Raw genomic sequence first — 18715 nt, forward strand, 5'->3', positions numbered from 1 at the left:
GATCAAACAGATTCCTGACAAACCTAGCAGACAACGTTCTCTCCCAAAAAGTAGAGAAGGGAACTAGGGGATTAGCCATATTGGATTTCATTCTCACAAACAGAGATGAAATGATGGAGAGTGTCAAAGCCACAGGAACCTTGGGGGGAAGTGATCATGCAATATTGGAATTCAACATCTGGAGGCACAAGCAATAGAACACAGCCAAACTAGAGTCTTAGACTTTAAAAGAGCTAATTTCAATAAACTTAGAGAGACCATGGGAAGAATTCCATGGATGAGAATCCTAAAGGGGAAAACAACTCAAGAAGCTTGGAAAAGTTTGAAAAGTGAGATAATAAAGGCCCAGTGTTGTACAATACCAACAAAGAAGAAAAATAACAGCTCTCAAAAGAAACCAGCATGGCTGCATAAAGAACTCTCTGATAAATTGAAAGATAAAAAGAACAAGTATAAGAATTGGAAAGAAGGGCACATAGCTAAGGCAGAATATCAGCCCGTGCCTGCAGAGATGAAGTGAGGAAAGCTAAGGCTCAAAATGAACTAAGGCTTGCAACCAAAGTCAAAAATACCAAAAAACGCTTCTTTCAACATATAAAAAACAAGAAAAAACTTAAGGAAATGATTGGTCCATTAGTGGGGGAAAGTGGCAAGAGGGTGACAAGCAACAGGGAGAAAGCAGAACTATTTAACTCATTTTTTGCATCTGTCTTTACACAAAGGGGAAAAAAACAGTCCAACCTACCAAAACCAGTGCCATAAAAAACAGAATAGAAACTCAAGTTAAGATAGGCAAAAAAATGGTAAGTGAACACCTGTCCAGCGTAGACGAGTTCAAAACACCAGGACCAGATGGATTACACCCCAAGGTTCTCAAGGAACTGGCAGACGTGATCTCAGAACCACTGAACTATATTTTTGAAAGATCCTGGAGCACTGGGGAACTACCAGAGGACTGGAAGAGAGCTGATGTAGTTCCCATCTTCAAAAAAGGGGAAAAAATAGATCCTGGAAACTACAGACCTATCAGCCTGACCTCAATACCTGGGAAGATTCTGGAAAAGATAATCAAACAACAAATCAGCAAACACCTAGATGCAAACAAAGTCATCACTAAAAGTCAACCTGGGTTTGTCAAAAACAGATCATGCCAGACAAATCTTATCACATTCTTTGACCAAGTGACAAAATTAGTGGACCAGAGGAATGCTGTAGATATAATTTACTTGGACTTCAGTAAGGCATTTGATAAAGTAGATCACAACCTACTACTTGATAAGATAGAAAAATGTGGGTTAGATAGCATCACCACCAGATGGATTCATAGCTGGCTGACAGGCCATATTCAGCATGTGGTCCTCAAGGGAACTGCATCTACATGGAAGGAAGTGTGTAGTGGGGTGCCCCAGGGCTCTGTTCTGGGCCCAGTGCTCTTCAATATCTTCATTAATTGTTCTAGTGGACAATCACTTAATACGAGCAAGCAGTGTGCTGCAGCTGCCAAAAAAGCCAACACAATGCTAGGCTGCATTAACAGAGGAATAGAATCAAGATCACATGAAGTGTTAATACCACTTTACAATGCCTTGGTAAGGCCACACCTGGAATACTGCATCCAGTTTTGGTCACCATGATGTAAAAAAGATGTTGAGACTCTAGAAGGGGTACAGAGAAGAGCAACGAAGATGATTGGGGGACTGTAGGCTAAAACATATAGGGAAGGGTTGCTGGAATTGGGTATGTGTAGTATAACGAAGAGAAGGGTGAGGGGTGACATGATAGCAGTGTTCCAATATCTCAGGGGCTGCCACAAAGAAGAGGGAGTCAAGCTATTCTCCAAAGCACCTGAAAGCAGGACAAGAAGCAATGGATGGAAACTAGTCAAGGAGAGAAGCAACCTAGAACTAAGGAGAAACTTCCTGACAGTTAGAACAATTAACCAGTGGAACAACCTGCCTCCAGAGGTGGTGAATGCTCCAACACTGGAGGTTTTTAAGAAGAGACTGGACAGCCATTTGCCTGAAATGGTATAGGGTTTCCTGCCTGAGCAGGGGGTTGGACTAGATGACCCCCAAGGTCCCTTCCAAATTATTATTATTATTATTATTATTATTATTATTATTATTATTATTATTATTATTATTATTATTATTATTATTATTATTATTATTATTATTATTATTATTATTATTAAATTCTGTCTCCTAAATTTTCATTTGAGGAGCTTACAGCAGCATGTGTAGTCCTTCCTATTTCTACTTGTCCTATCCAAATGATATTGTTCATAGGCTGGTCTCAGAGTGACTGCTCAAATTCTTTGCTGGTTTCCAGGGTTTATTCATCTTTGTGGTCGCTATTAAGATATTCCTGGTTGTTTCTGTACCATTCCATTCTATCATCTTGAGGAACCTGATTCGAATATTCATTCAATAAAAATAACAATAATAATAATAAGTTGGAAGGGACCTTGGGGGTCATCTAGTCCAACCCCCTGCTCAGGCAGGAAACCCTATACCATTTCAGGCAAATGGCTGTCCAGTCTCTTCTTAAAAACCTCCAGTGTTGGAGCATTCACCACCTCTGGAGGCAGGTTGTTCCACTGGTTAATTGTTCTAACTGTCAGGAAGTTTCTCCTTAGTTCTAGGTTGCTTCTCTCCTTGACTAGTTTCCGTCCATTGCTTCTTGTCCTGCTTTCAGGTGCTTTTGAGAATAGCTTGACTCCCTCTTCTTTGTGGCAGCCCCTGAGATATTGGAAGACTGCTATCATGTCACCCCTCACCCTTCTCTTCGTTAAACTACACATACCCAATTCCAGCAACCGTTCCCTATATGTTTTAGCCTCCAGTCCCCCAATCATCTTCGTTGCTCTTCTCTGTACTCTTTCTAGAGTCTCGACATCTTTTTTACATCATGGTGACCAAAACTGGATGCAGTATTCCAGGTGTGGCCTTACCAAAGCATTGTAAAGTGGTATTAGTAAATTCATTCATTCATTCATTCATTCATTCATTCATTCATTCATTCATTCATTCATTCATTCATTCTTTGATTTCATTTGATTTGCTATCTCTACAAGTTCTTTTCATTTTGTTTTGCTTTGTTCTGTTTTGTTTTTGAGTAAGTCACTTTGGAGAGGCCCAAAGAAAAGAGGGCTTAAGGTGAATATATAATCTGAAATGGCTGGTCTCTGCTGAACAGACCTCAATAGCTTCAGTTGTAGGAGATAAAGATTGCCTGTCACTTTTCTTTAAGGGCTAATCCACTGGAAACTCTACAGAGGAGGCATGATAAGAGAGTTTATTAGGAATAAAAAGTGTTTTTGCTTCGTTTCATATTCACTTCCTGTCACTGTGACTCTCCCACAGTAATAGAGTTCTGAATCCTCAGGTTTCAGGCTTTTCATTTGCAGATGATGGTGGCTGTGGGAATCATCTCTGGAGATGATGAAGCATCCCTTGACTTTATCCCAGTAGTAAATTGGAGAGGGAGGAGGTACCTATATACAAATCCCATTCCAAGCTTTTTCCAGGAGCTTGCTTCACCCAGGTCATCCAATGGTCACTGAAGGTGAATCCAGAGGCTTGGCAGGAGAGATGGAGGGACTCTCCAGGCTGTCTCACATCTCCTCCAGACTCCACCAATTGTACTGCAGAATGCCCTCCTAGCTATGCCCTCATAGCTCCCCCATGTTTATATACTGCAGTGGGTATAGTAAAGATGGAGGGTTTTTTTTTTGTCTACTTGGAAAATGATGTGTTGCACTTTAATAGAGGAGAGAACTTTTGCATATATAGTATGATATATATTGAGTTCTTTTTAGAAGGACTAGCAGTAGGAGATAATAGATGTCTAATACAAGTGCATATGCTGCCTTCAACATTTATGTGTTTAATTGATGGAGTCATGTTACTGACAAGATAATGAATTGCAAAGAAATTGTCATTAATACATAAGTTAAACATTTTGTTTCTATTTCTTTACAACTGCTGATAAAAAATGGCCTGGCTATGTTCAAATTATACAAACAAGAGAACAGGCTTAGGTGAGGGGGAAAGTGTTACAATTCAATCTATTTATGAATATGAATGAATATGTCCATAATTGCCCAGTGTATTTTAACAATGATATTGAACTGTGCTATGAGGAGCTCACAATTTATATTTCTTATTCTTGGGGAATTAATGACAGAAAGAAAATGGATTGAAAAAAGTAGATGCAAAAGTAACATTAGATAAATATGAGAAAATATAGTTGCATATCCTTAAGTAATTTATGGAAAAAATACTTAAGATTACCACTTCAAATAAATGTACAAAATCTGCAAGAATACAGATAACCACTAAAATAGTAGCCATGAGACACAAACCAGGTTAAGTCAGTGCAGCAGTTCAGGGCCAATCCGTCCGAGGTGATGTGTCTCCAGCAATGCACACCGATGGCACAGAGCTTGCAGTCGGCAAGCCAGACACCAGTGCGGGGTGGCAGGAGGGCAGGTGTGGCAGGGAGGCCAAGGTGGCAGCAGGTGTCACGGGCCAGGCACTCAAGGGCAGCCACGTAGGCGCACAGGGCAAGGAGGTGGCGGTGCAGGTCCAGCACAGGGTAGGCCACCAGCTGGCCTGCCCCGTGGAAGGACTGGCTGACACAGGTGAGCACGAGGCAGGATTGCACATGGACTCCATTTTTTCAGCAGGGCAGAATTAAGTGCTACTCCCCACTTCCACTCCTGGTCCTCTCTTACTTATAACTAGGAGATGGTGTAGTTGGGCAGCAGGGAGGGGTGCAAAGTTCCTGCCAACTGGCCTTTGTTGCAGACAACTTACATGTGCAACATTTGCTGGCTGGGTCTTTTGGCCCGCTCAGCAGCAATTCCTATTAGCTTTCGAAAGCTAATAGAGGGAGTAGCACAGCTTGTGCAAAAGTTGAAAAAATCCATCAAAAAAAGTTGCCGGAACTCTGTTCTGAGCGTTTTATGAGAAAAAAAGCCCTGGGTGTTTAGAACTTTTGTTAAGCACAAAGATAGTCCCATTGTCAAAGCCAATAACTGAGATTCCAGGTACATTCTCCTTGTTTGTCTTCTGCTCTGCTTTCTTTGTTCTTTGCTCTTTCTTGGACAACCAAGGAAAGTCACCTGCTCTTTTAGGCAATCTGCCTTTTGTATCATCTTCTCCATGGCTGTTTCCTGTGTATTGGCCAAAACCATTCTTGTTTCTCTTGCATTTATAGCCACACAGCCTGGATTAAAGGTGAGGACATGGGTAGGGAAAAGATTGGCTGTTTCCATTGTCCTTGCTTGTTCTCTTCTCCAAGCAGGAACTTGTACTGTGTGGTTATCAATCTATCCTCCATTTCCTGAGTTAGACATGCATTCAGTAAATGAAGAAAACATTCTGCAATGTAATGAAGGATCAGTCTCCATCTTCTACTGTATTCTGGGCTATTTGGGTCTCTTGGCCCTTGCCAGCTTCATTGTGGCTTTCCATGCTTGTAAACTGCCAGACAGCTTTAATGAAGCCAGGTCCATCACTTTTAGCATGTTGGCCTTCTATAGTGTTTGGGTCTCCTTTTTTCCAAATTATCTGAGTACTAGAGGAAAAACCATGGTGGCTGTAGAGATCTTCTCCATTTATGTTCTAGTGCTGGGCTGTATCTTTTTCCCTAAATGCTACATCATTGTATTTAGACTTAAACTAAATAACAGGGAACTCTTAATAAGGAAAAAGACTGAGTAATTTGTCATTCATATATAGGTAAAGGTAAAGGTTCCCCCGCACATGCGTGATAGTCATTTCCAACTCTAGGGGCCAGTGCTCATCTCCATTTCAAAGCCGAAGAGCCAGCACTTGTCCGAGGACATCTCTGTGGTCATGTGGCCTGCATGACTAGACGCCAAAGGCACACAGAACGCTTTTACCTTCCCACCGGAGTGGTCCCTATTTTTCTACTTGCATTTTTTTACATGCTTTCGAACTGCTAGGTTGGCAGAAGCTGGGACGAGTAACAGGCGCTCACTCTGCTATGCGGCACTTGGGATTCGACCCGCCAAACTGCCAACCATCTGATCGACAAGCTCAGTGTCCTAACCTACTGAGCCACCACGTCCCTTGGCATTCATATATACATTCATGTATTTTGCAAAAAGCATGATATTCACTTTCAATAAATTGCTAATCTATTTTAATTAGAGAGTCATTTTAGTTGAGACCAAATACCCATCTTATCTAGCATCCTTGTTGTAAAGAGGTTATATCATTTTTCTACTGTTGGTCATAAATCACTCATAGACAAAATATTATTTTCTTCAGGGAATCTCTTAAGAAACATATAGTTTTCAGTTGATATTTATCCCATATCATATTGTATCACAATTCTCAGCAACTCACATAGAAAAAAAATACAATATAAAGCATATCCAAGAGAAATATAAAAACATTACAGCAATACAAAGATGATACACTCAGAATAATAGGTCATATCCAGCTCTAACTCAGAGGATTGTGACAAGGAACCTGATCTGAGACAGGCAGATGGAATTAAGTACACAGTGAGCACTTCAAGAACCTAAACCTAACATGCTCATACATGTGAGTAGGGTTTATGTAATAGGGAAAAAAAAGCAGAACGGTCTGAGTACTGACTACTTATACACCAGATTACGCTCACCAGCATGAATTCTATTTACAAGCCACAGTTAGTCTGTTTCCCTTGTTGTATTTGAACTACTGTTATGCTCTTGCAACTCTTGTCACTTTGATTTTGAGGTTTCTTACAACTGAATGTGCAACTGTCATGTGTGGGATCTGAGATAGGAGAGATGGCAAGAACAAATCAAATCAAATATGCAAATGATGCTCCAAAACATCTGGGTTTTCAACACTTTTCATAGGCCAAAAAAACAGGTGAGTGTTCTACAGTTTTGGTTCTGTAATATTCTCTCCTTACCTAAACTCTCCAAACCTCTTTAGAATAAGGGATTGTCAATACATTTTCACTGGACTAATCTAATTGATAGAGCCAAAACTGGCCAGAAAATCTTGTCCATACCTATCTGGCTGCCATTTCATGGAGGACATTATAGGTCTGAATTGTGCCTTAAATTGGATCTGGAAACCAATTAGAGACCCTTGCCAAACTTGTATTATTTATTTATTTATTTATTTATTTATTGCATTTATATACCGCCCTTTTCCTGAGGACTCAGGGCGGTTTACAGGGAATTAAAATCAACCATACAAAAGTTAAAACCCAATTTTAAAAAAAAAATTAAATCGACCCTGTACTAATTAAAACCCTGACAACAATTATGTTGTCAGGAGCCTGAGGAATGTGTTTTGAACCTACTGTATTTTCTGAATATCCTCTAAGGGAAGCCCCAACTTGAGGTAAGCTGATATGCTTTGAACAATTTTGTTTATTTGTCTGAATGAAATTTTTGTGTAATATTAGCTACTGTTGTATGTATCCTTTGCGAATTTATCGAATCTCTGTAAAGTCATCTCAACGGACAATAATCTCTCCATTTTGTGCTGGTGAAATTGTATTATAGCTGTCCTGTGACTACGATAGAAGGAGGAAAGGATAACTCTATTGTGTTTATTAAACTGATTTTATTAATCTATGTTAATAATTATAATCTGACCACCTTTAAATGAAAGCATTGTTTGTGAACTCCATATACAGTAGGTTTTTCAGATGAATGGTGAGATTGGGAGGGATGGAGAGATATAGAGATAGAAAAAATGAGGCAATAGTCATTATGAACATTCCTTATTGCTCTTGGTGGTTGCTCATGCTCTTGAATGAGCATCTTTTTTTTCAGTTAATTGCCCTTGTTCCTCATCTGCATTCATCCCTACTGTCAACCGTCCCAATCTGGTCAAACAGGAAAGGAGGATTCCCAGCCCATGACTAGCCAAAAGCACACTTCACCAAAGCCAAAGTGGTTTCAGAAGAGCAAAGATGGATCTGAGATTTTCATGCACAAAAGATACATTTAACATTCTCTTGTTTCCAGTCAATACCCTGGTTCTCAGTCAATGTCCAACTGGGTGTTAATAAATTATTTGGGAAACAGTTCCTGTCTTTGCGTGCTGACCATTCCACATTCTTTAATTATGGCATGAAGACAGCTGATGCTTTTCAAGGGACTGTATGGCTTGGTTATGAAACCCCTTGGTGCCCTCCCTGTGTCCTTACCTCCACTGCTCCCTCCCCCTGTTACTGATGTCAGGCTGTCAGCTTGCAATGTGTGGCTTAGCAGAATGGCAGCCATAACACCTACATTATCTCCTTATAGAGTCCAATCTTTCAAAATAAAGGGACACAAATGAAAAGTTTTTAAGTCTTCATTTTTATTAAGTTCTCCTTGCAATTCAGATCAGGCCTCAGCACAATAATGTAAAGTTTGGGGGAAAATATACAACCAAGTAGTCCAAAAGTGGAAGCTAAAATGGAGAAGATCTCCAGAGCTACTGTATACTTCCCTTTGATGCTCAAATAAGCTGGAATGAAGGAAAACCAAACAGCGCAAAAAATCAGCATGCTGAAGGTGATAAACTTGGCTTCGTTGAAACTATCTGGCAACTTTCTAGTCTGGAAAGCCACTATGAAACTGATGATGGACAAAAGGCTCAGGTAACCCAAGACAAAATAAAACATGTTGGAAGAACCTTCATTGCATACAACTATAATTTCAGTGATTAGAGCATTATGGTCCAGATCTGGGAAAGGAGGAGAGATGGCCAACCATACTACACAGATAGCTGCTTGCAAAAGGGAGCAAGAAAGAATTATGCATCTGGCCAATCTTTTCCCCACCCACTTTCTCAGGCTGGAACCTGGTTTGGTGGCCATGAAAGCCACAACAACAGTGATGTTTTTAGCCAAGAGGCAGGATACCACTGCTGAGAAGATGAAGCCAAACGTTGCTTGCTGGAGTAGGCAGGTTATTGTCCCAGGTTGTCCAATGAATAAAAAAGAGCAGAGAAAACAAAGAAGGAGTAACCCAAGGAGGGTGTATGTGAGTTCTCTATTGTTCGCTTTGACAATCGGCGTATCTCTGTGTTTTATGAAAATTCCTAGCAAGAAAAGCGTGAGGAGGGAAAAAAATAGAGCAAGTGATGCTAAACAAGCCCCTAAAGGATCTTGGTAAGAAAGGAAAATTATAGTTTTGAGAATGCAGTGGTCCTGGTGTCTGCTTGGATATTGATCCTGTGGACATTTGAAGCAGTCATTCATATCTGGGGAAAATAACAACAAATCATACATTTTATGGCTTCTTTCTGCATTGGCCACTCCTTTATCAACCCAAATATTTGCTATACAGGTACTTCTTAACTTACAACAGTTCATTTAATGATCATTCAAAATTACAATGGCACTGGAAAAAGTGACTTATTACCTTTCACACATCAGCTTAATTGATTCACTTACAGTACCCCCCTGTGGCAAGAAACATTGTAATTTGGGGCAAAACTCACTTCACAAAGGTTTTGCTTAGCAACATAAATTTTGAGCTTAGTTGTGGTTGTAAGTCCATACCAGTCCGGTTTCAGACCCGGTTACAGCACCGAAATGGCATTGGTCACACTGGTAGATGATCTCTGGTGGGCCCGGGACAGGGGTCGCTCCTCTGTCCTGATCCTACTTGACCTCTCAGAGGCTTTTGATACCATCAATCATGGTATCCTGTTGCGACGGCTCGAGGTGTTGGGAGTTGGAGGCACTGTTTTACAGTGGTTCTCCTCCTACCTCTTGGGCCATTTGCAGTTTGTAGTGGCAGGGGGCAGAGATCTACCCTGAGGCCCCTTTCTTGTGGGATACCTCAGGGGTTGGTTCTCTCCCCGCTCCTGTTTAGCATCTATATGAAGCCACTGGGTGAGATCATCCGTGGCTTTGGGATGAGGTATCACCAATATGCCGATGATACCCAGTTGTTTATCTCCACCTTGAGCCAACCCAGTGATGCCCTTGACGTGATGTCCCAGTGCCTGGAGGCGGTGCAGGTCTGGATGGGAAGGAACAGGCTCAGGCTGAAACCCTCCAAGACCAAGTGGCTGTGGATACCGGCATCTCACATTGTCCAACATGTTCCATCTCTTTTGATGGGGGGAGAGCTATTTCCCCCGTCAGAAAGGGCCCGCAACTTGGGTTTCCTCCTGGATTCATAGCTTAACCTGGAAGATCATCTAACCACCATGACCAGGGGGGCTTTGCACAGGTTCTCCTGGTGCACCAGTTGCACCCCTTTTTGTACCGAGATGCCCTATGTATGGTCACCCACGCCCTTGTCACTTCTTGCCTGGATTACTGCAATGCTCTCTACATGGGGATGCCTTTGAAGTGCACCCAGAAGCTTCAGTTGGTGCAAAATGTGGCCGCACGGGTGCTTATGGGAGTATCTCGATATTCCCATGTTACACCTCTCCTGCGTGAACTGCATTGGCTTCCGGTTGCCCTCAGGGTGCGATTCAAGCTACTGGTAATTACCTTTAAAGCCCTACATGGCTCAGGCCCAGGGTACTTACGAGACCACCTGCTGCCAATGTCAACCTCCCATCGCCCAGTTCGCTCCCACAGAGTCGGCCTCCTCAGGGTTCCGTCGGCCAGGTAATGCCGGCCGGCAACTCCCAGGGGGAGAGCCTTCTCTGTGGGTGCGCCGACTCTCTAGAATGAACTGCCTCCAGAGCTGCGGACGGCCCCTGACCTCCAATCCTTCTGCCGTGACCTGAAGACATGGTTGTTCCAACAAGCAGGCCTGGACTGACCATGGTTTTTAATTTGGTTTTTATTGTGTTAAATTGTCCCGTATTTCTTATATTCATTGTTTAATTCTTTTTTAATATTTGTATTTTATGTCTCTTAATTTTTATTGTTGTGAGCCACCCTGAGTCCTTAGAGAGAAGGGCAGCATATAAATTTAATAAACCCTAATCCTAATCCTAAATTGAGGATTACTTTTAATGCATCCAGGTTTCTAGTCTATCCCCTCTTCTCAGAAGGCATCCTCAAGTCCCTGTATCATAAAATATATCTTTATTCTGAGACTTCTCCAGCCTGTCAATAACCTACAGGAAATGTGGTGCTCAAATTTACTTTATTTTATTTATTTATTTTATTAAACTTATATACTGCCCTTCTCCCATAGGACTCAGGGTGGTTCACAAGGTTTTTTTAAAAAACAATGCAACAAGTTACAAAAATTAAAAACAATGAAAATAATTACACTAACCTTGAAATAAAAAAACCAATTACAATTAAAAATACAATTAAAACCCCAGTTAATACTCTCAGTCTAGGCCAGAAAGCTCGAAGAGCCAGGTCTTCAGGTCCCGGCGGAATGAGCAAAGGTCAGGGGCAGTCCTAAGCTCTACAGGCAGCTGGTTCCAAATGGCCAGTGCACCCACAGAGAAGGCCCTCCCCCTGGGTATTGTCCGCCAGCAATCTTTTACCGGCGGTACCCTGAGAAGACCCTCCCACAGGACGAAGGGAGCTTGATGCCGGCAGCAGGTGTTCCCTCAAATATCCTGGACCCAAGCCATTTAGGGCTTTATAGGTCATCACCAGCACCTTGAATCTCACCCGGAGGGCAACCGGAAGCCAATGCAGCTTGCGGAGTAGAGGTGTTACATGGGAGTATCGGGAAACCCCCATCACAACCCGCCCGGCTGCATTCTGCACCAGCTGAAGCCTCCGAGTGGTCCTCAAGGGCTGCCCCATGTAGAGAGCGTTGCAGTAGTCCAATTGGGAGGTCATGAGCGCATGAGTGACTGTGCGCAGGGCATCTCGGTCCAGGTAGGGCCGCAACTGGCGTACCAGGCAAACCTGGGCAAAGGCCCCCTGGTCACGGCTCCTATATGATCTTCAAAACTGAGCCGCGAATCCAGGAGGACGCCCAAGTTGCGAGCCCTATTGACGGGGAGGTAACAAATTGTACACAGAAATTTCCCTTGGCTGGTTTCTCCAGTGCACTTTCCCTGCCTCCCCTCCCCTTCCTATATATTATTTACTCTATAGCTTATTCCATTTAAACTGTCCTACCTCCTAACCTTATCTTTTCATTTCCTACATTTCTTCATCTTTACTCCTTGACAAAAAGAGTCCCTCTCATTTTTGTATATATATAGAACTCTGTGAGGAGAGTTGGGCTAAGACAGAGTAACTGGCCCAAGGTCATTCATATGGCTTTCATGGCTAAGGTGAGAGTTGAACTCATGGTCATATGTTTTATTTTATCTGCTTATTATGGTCTTCTATGTACCTTTTGAGTTTCCAAAAATCCTATTCCTCCTGATTCCCATAAAAAATAGCAGCCTTGAAATGAAGTAGGCATTTCCTTGGAAGAGTAGAATGGAGAGGCTGCCTATATTTAGAAATTTCCTACCTTTCTGGTTTGAAATCTTCCCTTCTGAGCATGGAACACAATTGTAACAACAAAATTTCTCTCCTTCTTTCTTTTCTTTTCGATAACCAGGCACACAGGAAGGGTTACATACAGAAATGGGCCGTATCTAACCATAGAAAGAAAAAGGGTTTCAGGACTGGACAAATGGTGAAGAATAGTATTTCATTTTTAAGTTATTCAGTAGCTCTGTGATACAATTTTCAGACAGCTTCTATTGACTGAGCAGTTACAGCTAAAAATAGAAATAGAGATACCAACTATTCCTCATTTACTAGCATAAAAATTTTATAGTGTCATATTCTTTCCCCTGCAATTGTGGTTTCTTCTAATGAATTAAGAGAGATAAATCAGTATGAATCATAGGTAACTAGACACCTATGGAGCTGACATGCCTAGGAAGAAATGCAGCAGATAAATCCATAAAGTCATAACTTTACATAACTTGTATTTTGTTGTATTTTCATGAGTTTACAATTGCATCAATGGCTCTCTACCTTCCTAAACATGATTCCAAGTGCCCAATAAAATAAAACTCAATACAGTAAATAAGGTATAACTATAAAACAAAAATGTGCACTTAGTTACTCTTCTGCTGTCAGTGGTGGGACAAAAGATAGATAGATAGGAAAGAATAACCAAACAGAGTTGGAATGGACATTTGAGGTCTTCTAGTTCAAACCCCTGGTCAAGCAGGAGATCCTATACCATTTCAAACAAAACCTCCAGTGATGGAGCACCCACAACTTCTGGAGGCAAGTTGTTCCACTGATCAATTGTTCTAACTGTAAGGAAATTTCTCCTTAGTTCTAGATTGCTTGTTTGGTTCTCTTCTTGATTAGTTTTGATTCATTGCTTCTTGTTCTACCTTATGATAAAAGGCTAGGGTATTCCTGATGGAATCTAATAAATCACAAGCAGCAAAGCGATAGTATTATGAGACCCTTTCTGGCATATAGTTTCAGGTCTGGTTTTTATTTATTGGAGAAATAAAACCTATCTTACAAAGCACAGAAGGAAAGACATGAATGGATGGAAAGTAATCGTGGAGAAAAGCAACTTAGAACTAAGGAGAAATTTCCTTACAGTGAGAACAATTAATCAGTGAAACAACTTGCTTTTAGAAGTTGTTGTTGCTCCATCACTGAAGGCTTTTAAGGAGAAACTAAACACCCACTTGTCTGTAATGGTATAGGATCTCCTGCTTGAGCAGGGGGTTGGATTAGAAGACCTCCAATGTTCCTTCCAATCTGTTATTCTGTTATGGATGGATATATCCAAAATCGCTTCTGTCTCTGAAAATGAACATAAGCATATATGAGAATTCAGGAACATCTGGAAACTACTATACCTACTTCACCTGGTTGAATCCTTGGTGCCAAACAATTTTATCTTCATCTACAGTTAAATATCTCCTATCAGAAGTGTAAGAATTTACCCATCCAATTTTAAGCCTGTGGAAGGAGTTGTTTGGAAAGACAACCAAGTTAGTAATTTCAAGACCAGATGGCATTTCTCCATGCTTATCCAAGAAGACAGTATCTGCAGCAGAATTATTGAATGAAATGTCTTGAAGAAATAGATGAAGCTAGTTATAAGCAGGGGGGAAAAATTAGTCACTTTCAGTATTCTGTGTGGCAGGTTGTTGTTGTTTTTTTAAAAAAAAAGATGTACAGTAGTGGCTAAAATTGTGGAAACCTTTTGAGAAAAGTGCACAGTAGAAATGTCACCTTTGGTTAAGTTTCCACCATTTTTTCTTCTAATTTCTTTTGTAACTCTAGCCTTGTTCACTTAATAATACTATTTTATGCTGCTTTCTGGGCAACCAGTCAACTCTTTGCACCATTACTTTAATTTTATTATATTTTACAAGCTCACTAAATGAAAGAACACACACACACAAAAAAAACAACCAACTTGATAGTGATCACATAACACACTGACAAATGTCCTTCTCTCAGCTTCAATACATGACATCATGAACTGAATCCTACTGTGATCTGATTGGCTCATTGTCGAAACAAGATGACACCTGATTGGCTCATTGGCTACACTCATGCTCATTGGCTACAATCAGATGAAGGAAAGTTACCTGATATAAACCTAAGTAACTTGTTCTTCCTTTTTCTGGTTATTTGGCTATAACCTTTCATAGAATACAGTACAGATAATTGAACAAATGTTGTTGCATTACATTCTTTATTAAATTATCTTTCCATTTATATATAATTTTATGGTACTACTCCAAAAAAGTGGTGTTATTAGCCATCAAACTGCAAAAATACACTTTTATGTTATGCTGAATATATAAGGTAAAGGTAAATGTAAAGGTTCCCACACACATGCATGCTAGTCATTTCCAACTCTAGGGGCCGGTGCTCATCTCCATTTCAAAGCCGAAGAGCCAGCGCTTGTCCAAGGACAACTCCTTGGTCATGTGGCCGGCATGACTAGACGCCAAAGGCGCACGGAATGCTGTTACCTTTCCACCGTAGTGGTCCCTATTTTTCTACTTGCATTTTTATGTGCTTTTGAACTGCTAGGTTGGCAGAAGCTGGGACGAGTAACAGGCGCTCACTCTGTTAAGCAGCACTCAGGATTCGACCCGCCAAACTGCCGACCTTCTGAATACATATGTTATGCTAAATATAATGTCCTTCAACAGGTATGGAGGATGACTTCATGCTGGCGAAAGTAAATATTGTCAATGTGGCCTGATAGTGGGAGAATGTTATTTATCCTATTTATTTTACATATTTTTTACACATGCTATGTTTCTATGACCTATTTTATACCTATTATATTTGCTCAGTGTTGAATATTATATGTCTATAGTTTGAAGGTGCTTCAATAAAGAAAAGCTTCTGAATAAAGGATACCATACACACACAAAAATATATTAATATAATAAATAAGCATTGTGAATCTACATCCACTATTCATATCTTGTAGCAGAGGTTTCTGTAGGAATAAAGTATTTTCAGTTCCTATGAAGGTTACATCATTTCATCCTTGATATGGATGATTAGGAGTGACATGATAGCAGTGTTCCAATATTTGAGGGACAGCCACGAAGAACAAAGAGTCGACCTATTCTCCAAAGCAATTGAAGGCAAGACAAGCAATGGATGGAAACTAATCAATGACAGAACCAACCAAGAACTAAGAAGAAATTTCCTAACAGTAAGAACAATCAACCAGTGAAACAGTTTGCCTTCAGAAGTTATGGGTGCTCCAACACTAGAGTCTTAAGAAAGGACTTGACAACCATTTGTCTAAAATGGTATAGGGTTTCCTGCTTGAGCAGGAGGTTAGACTAGAAGATCTCCAAAGCCTCTTCCAACTGCTATTCTGATATCTTAGTACCACTTAATTAACCTAATAGAAGATACATTACCTGCCAGGGCTTTAGTTTCTGAAGACTAACATCTTGGTGACCCATCTTTGCTTTCCTTTTCGACTGAGATGAATAGATTTTATGTAAAGCGTGTGCTGCTGCATAGATGGCATTATAAATACTGTAACTATGAGCAGCCATGGCCATTTCAAAAAAAGAACCAGGAAGACTCTCTAGCTTTTCCTCTCCAGTGCATATCTTATTGACCATTAATGTCCCAGTGGAATTTGTGAAAAGGCACCCAAATGATTGTTCCCAAAAATCCTTGAGAAAAGTATCTTCTCGTGTCCCAAATGGCTGAAGCCCCTGAAGAAATGTATGGAATCCCTGAACTTCATTGGACTGAACTGTCAGAGAAATGGCTCCACTGAATTTCTGCAAACGCCATCCTTTCTGAAAGCTCATCAATGCAAAATCAATCTGTGCTGTCATGATCCACACCTTCCCAACAAGAGTAAGTTCTTCGGGTAGACTACTGACTGTTTCTATCATTAAGGTCAACCAAATAAATGAACTGGTTTCTCCATAAACAATAAAGACTTTGGCTTTTCCTTGCACTATATGTAGATTATATTTTTCAGCTGTTTCCAATGTAACTTCATAGTTGGGAATATAAGCTTGTTTTGGAGTTCTTTCAATGAAGTCTGAACAGATTCCATTCTTGGAAAACAAGGACTGCAAGCTTTGCAGGAAAAGTGTTCCACTGTTATCATTTACAATGAAGAGGCCAACCCACGTCCATCCAAAATGTTGTAACACATGGATAATCCCCAAACCTTGATGGGTTTCATTAGGGACAATGCGGTAAAAGGAAGGAGTTTTATACTTCTTCTCTGGGACAAAAGAGCCATATGTAATCTACAGAAAAAGCAAAGAAATAAAAATATGCAAGAAAGTCAACACAAAAAAGAAAGTCGATGGATTGATGGATGATTTTTAGTAGGTGCCTCACTGTACACAGCATGCTGGCAGCCAATTTAGTTCATAGTTGACATGCCAAGTAAAAAATGAAAGTAATGGAGGAAAAAAAGTCTGAATTTAATAAAGTTGAAAAGTGACCTCGTTATTTCCTACAAGAAGAGAACTGATTTTCTTGTCACTAGTTTTGAGGTATGTTTGATCCCATGTACCTAACATATTGTAATTTTAACGTTTAAATTTTGCACATATTCCCCCCCTCCCCGTTACTTAATGACTGAATTCCATGCTCAATGATTATGAGTATCATGAGACACAAACTATTAGTTTTATTCATTTATAACATAAAATATGAAAATACAAAAGCAAATGGTAGGGGACAACAGTAGAAAAAGGGAAAACAAAAAAGATGTGGAGAAACGGAGGAGAAGAAACAAAAGGTATTAGCCATTTCTGTGTCAGCAAATTAGTCTAATCGGTAAAACCCAAAATCATAAAATCATTTTTTTCCACATCAAGCACAAAATTAAGAAGCAGTTTCTAAGTAGAAACAAAAATACTTATGTTCTTTTCTTTTATCAACACAGATAATTTGGCCATCTCTGCTAATTCCATCAGCTTCTGTAACCATTTTCCATGGTGGGAATCAAGGCATCCTTCCACTTTGGTGCATAGAGCAATCTTTCTGCCATCACCATATATGAAATCAGAGTTCCAATTTTTCCCCCAGTTCTCTTTACATTAGACCCAGAAGGAAAGTTTCTGCTTGAATCTTTATGTTCACTTTAAGAATTTTCTGCATTAATATATTGGATATAATATATCCAATATATTGAATATAATATATCCAATATTTCTTTGCCTTATCACATGTCCACCATAAATGATAAAAAGTCCCTTCTTTACATTTACATTTCCAACATTCACTTGAAATGCCGTAATAAATGAATATTCATATACTTCACTAACCTTAGGAAATTAGCAGAATGATCTCTATATGCTTCCCTCATATAAACAGTATGATTTAGTTTTTCATAATAAACTTCATAATATATTAGATCTCTGGGCTGTTGATTTGATCTCTGAGCTTGGCGACATCTTCAGTGCAGCACAATTCAAAGTGCACTAAAGATGCCCCCCCCAAATGGAGATAAAATGTTTGCAACTAAATCGGCAAGCTCCTATATCAAACCAACGGCCCAACTACCAGCTAGGAATATTCAAATACATTTCAACCATATTAGATCTCTTTCCATGAGTCTAATATATTCCCTTTCCAAATAGGTTGATAAAATTTGTTGTTGTTGTTGTTAGCTGCGAAGTCGTGTCCGACCCATCGCGACCCCATGGACAACATTCCTCCAGGCCTTCCTGTCCTCTGCCATCTTCTGGAGTCCATTTAAGCTTACGCCTACTGCTTCTGTGACTCCATCCAGCCACCTCATTCTTTGTCGTCCCCTTCTTCTCTTGCCCTCAACCTTTCCCAGCATTAGGCTCTTCTCCAGTGAGTCCTTCCTTCTCATTAGGTGGCCAAAATACTTGAGCTTTAGCTTCAGGATCTGGCCTTCTAAAGAGCAGTCAGGGTTGATCTCCTCTAGGACTGATCGGTTTGATCGCCTTGGAGTCCAAGGGACTCGCAGGAGTCTTCTCCAGCACCATAGTTCAAAGGCCTCAATTCTTTAGTGCTCAGCCCTTTTTATGGTCCAACTTTCACTGCCATACATTGCAACTGGGAAGACCATAGCCTTAACTATACACACTTTTGTTGACAGGGTGATGTCTCTGCTTTTTAGTGTGCTGTCTAGATTTGCCATGGCTTTCTTCCCGAGGAGCAGGTGTCTTTTAATTTCTTGGCTACAGTCCCCATCTGCAGTGATCTTGGAGCCCAGGAAAATAAAATCTGTCACTACCTCCATTTCTTTGATAAAATTTAATTTAATAATTTAATTTAATTTAATTTAATTTAATTTAATTTAATTTAATTTAATTTAATTTAATTTAAT

The sequence above is a fragment of the Vipera berus genome (genome assembly GCF_964194415.1).
Source record: "Vipera berus genome assembly, chromosome: Z".
Taxonomy (NCBI): domain Eukaryota; kingdom Metazoa; phylum Chordata; class Lepidosauria; order Squamata; family Viperidae; genus Vipera; species Vipera berus.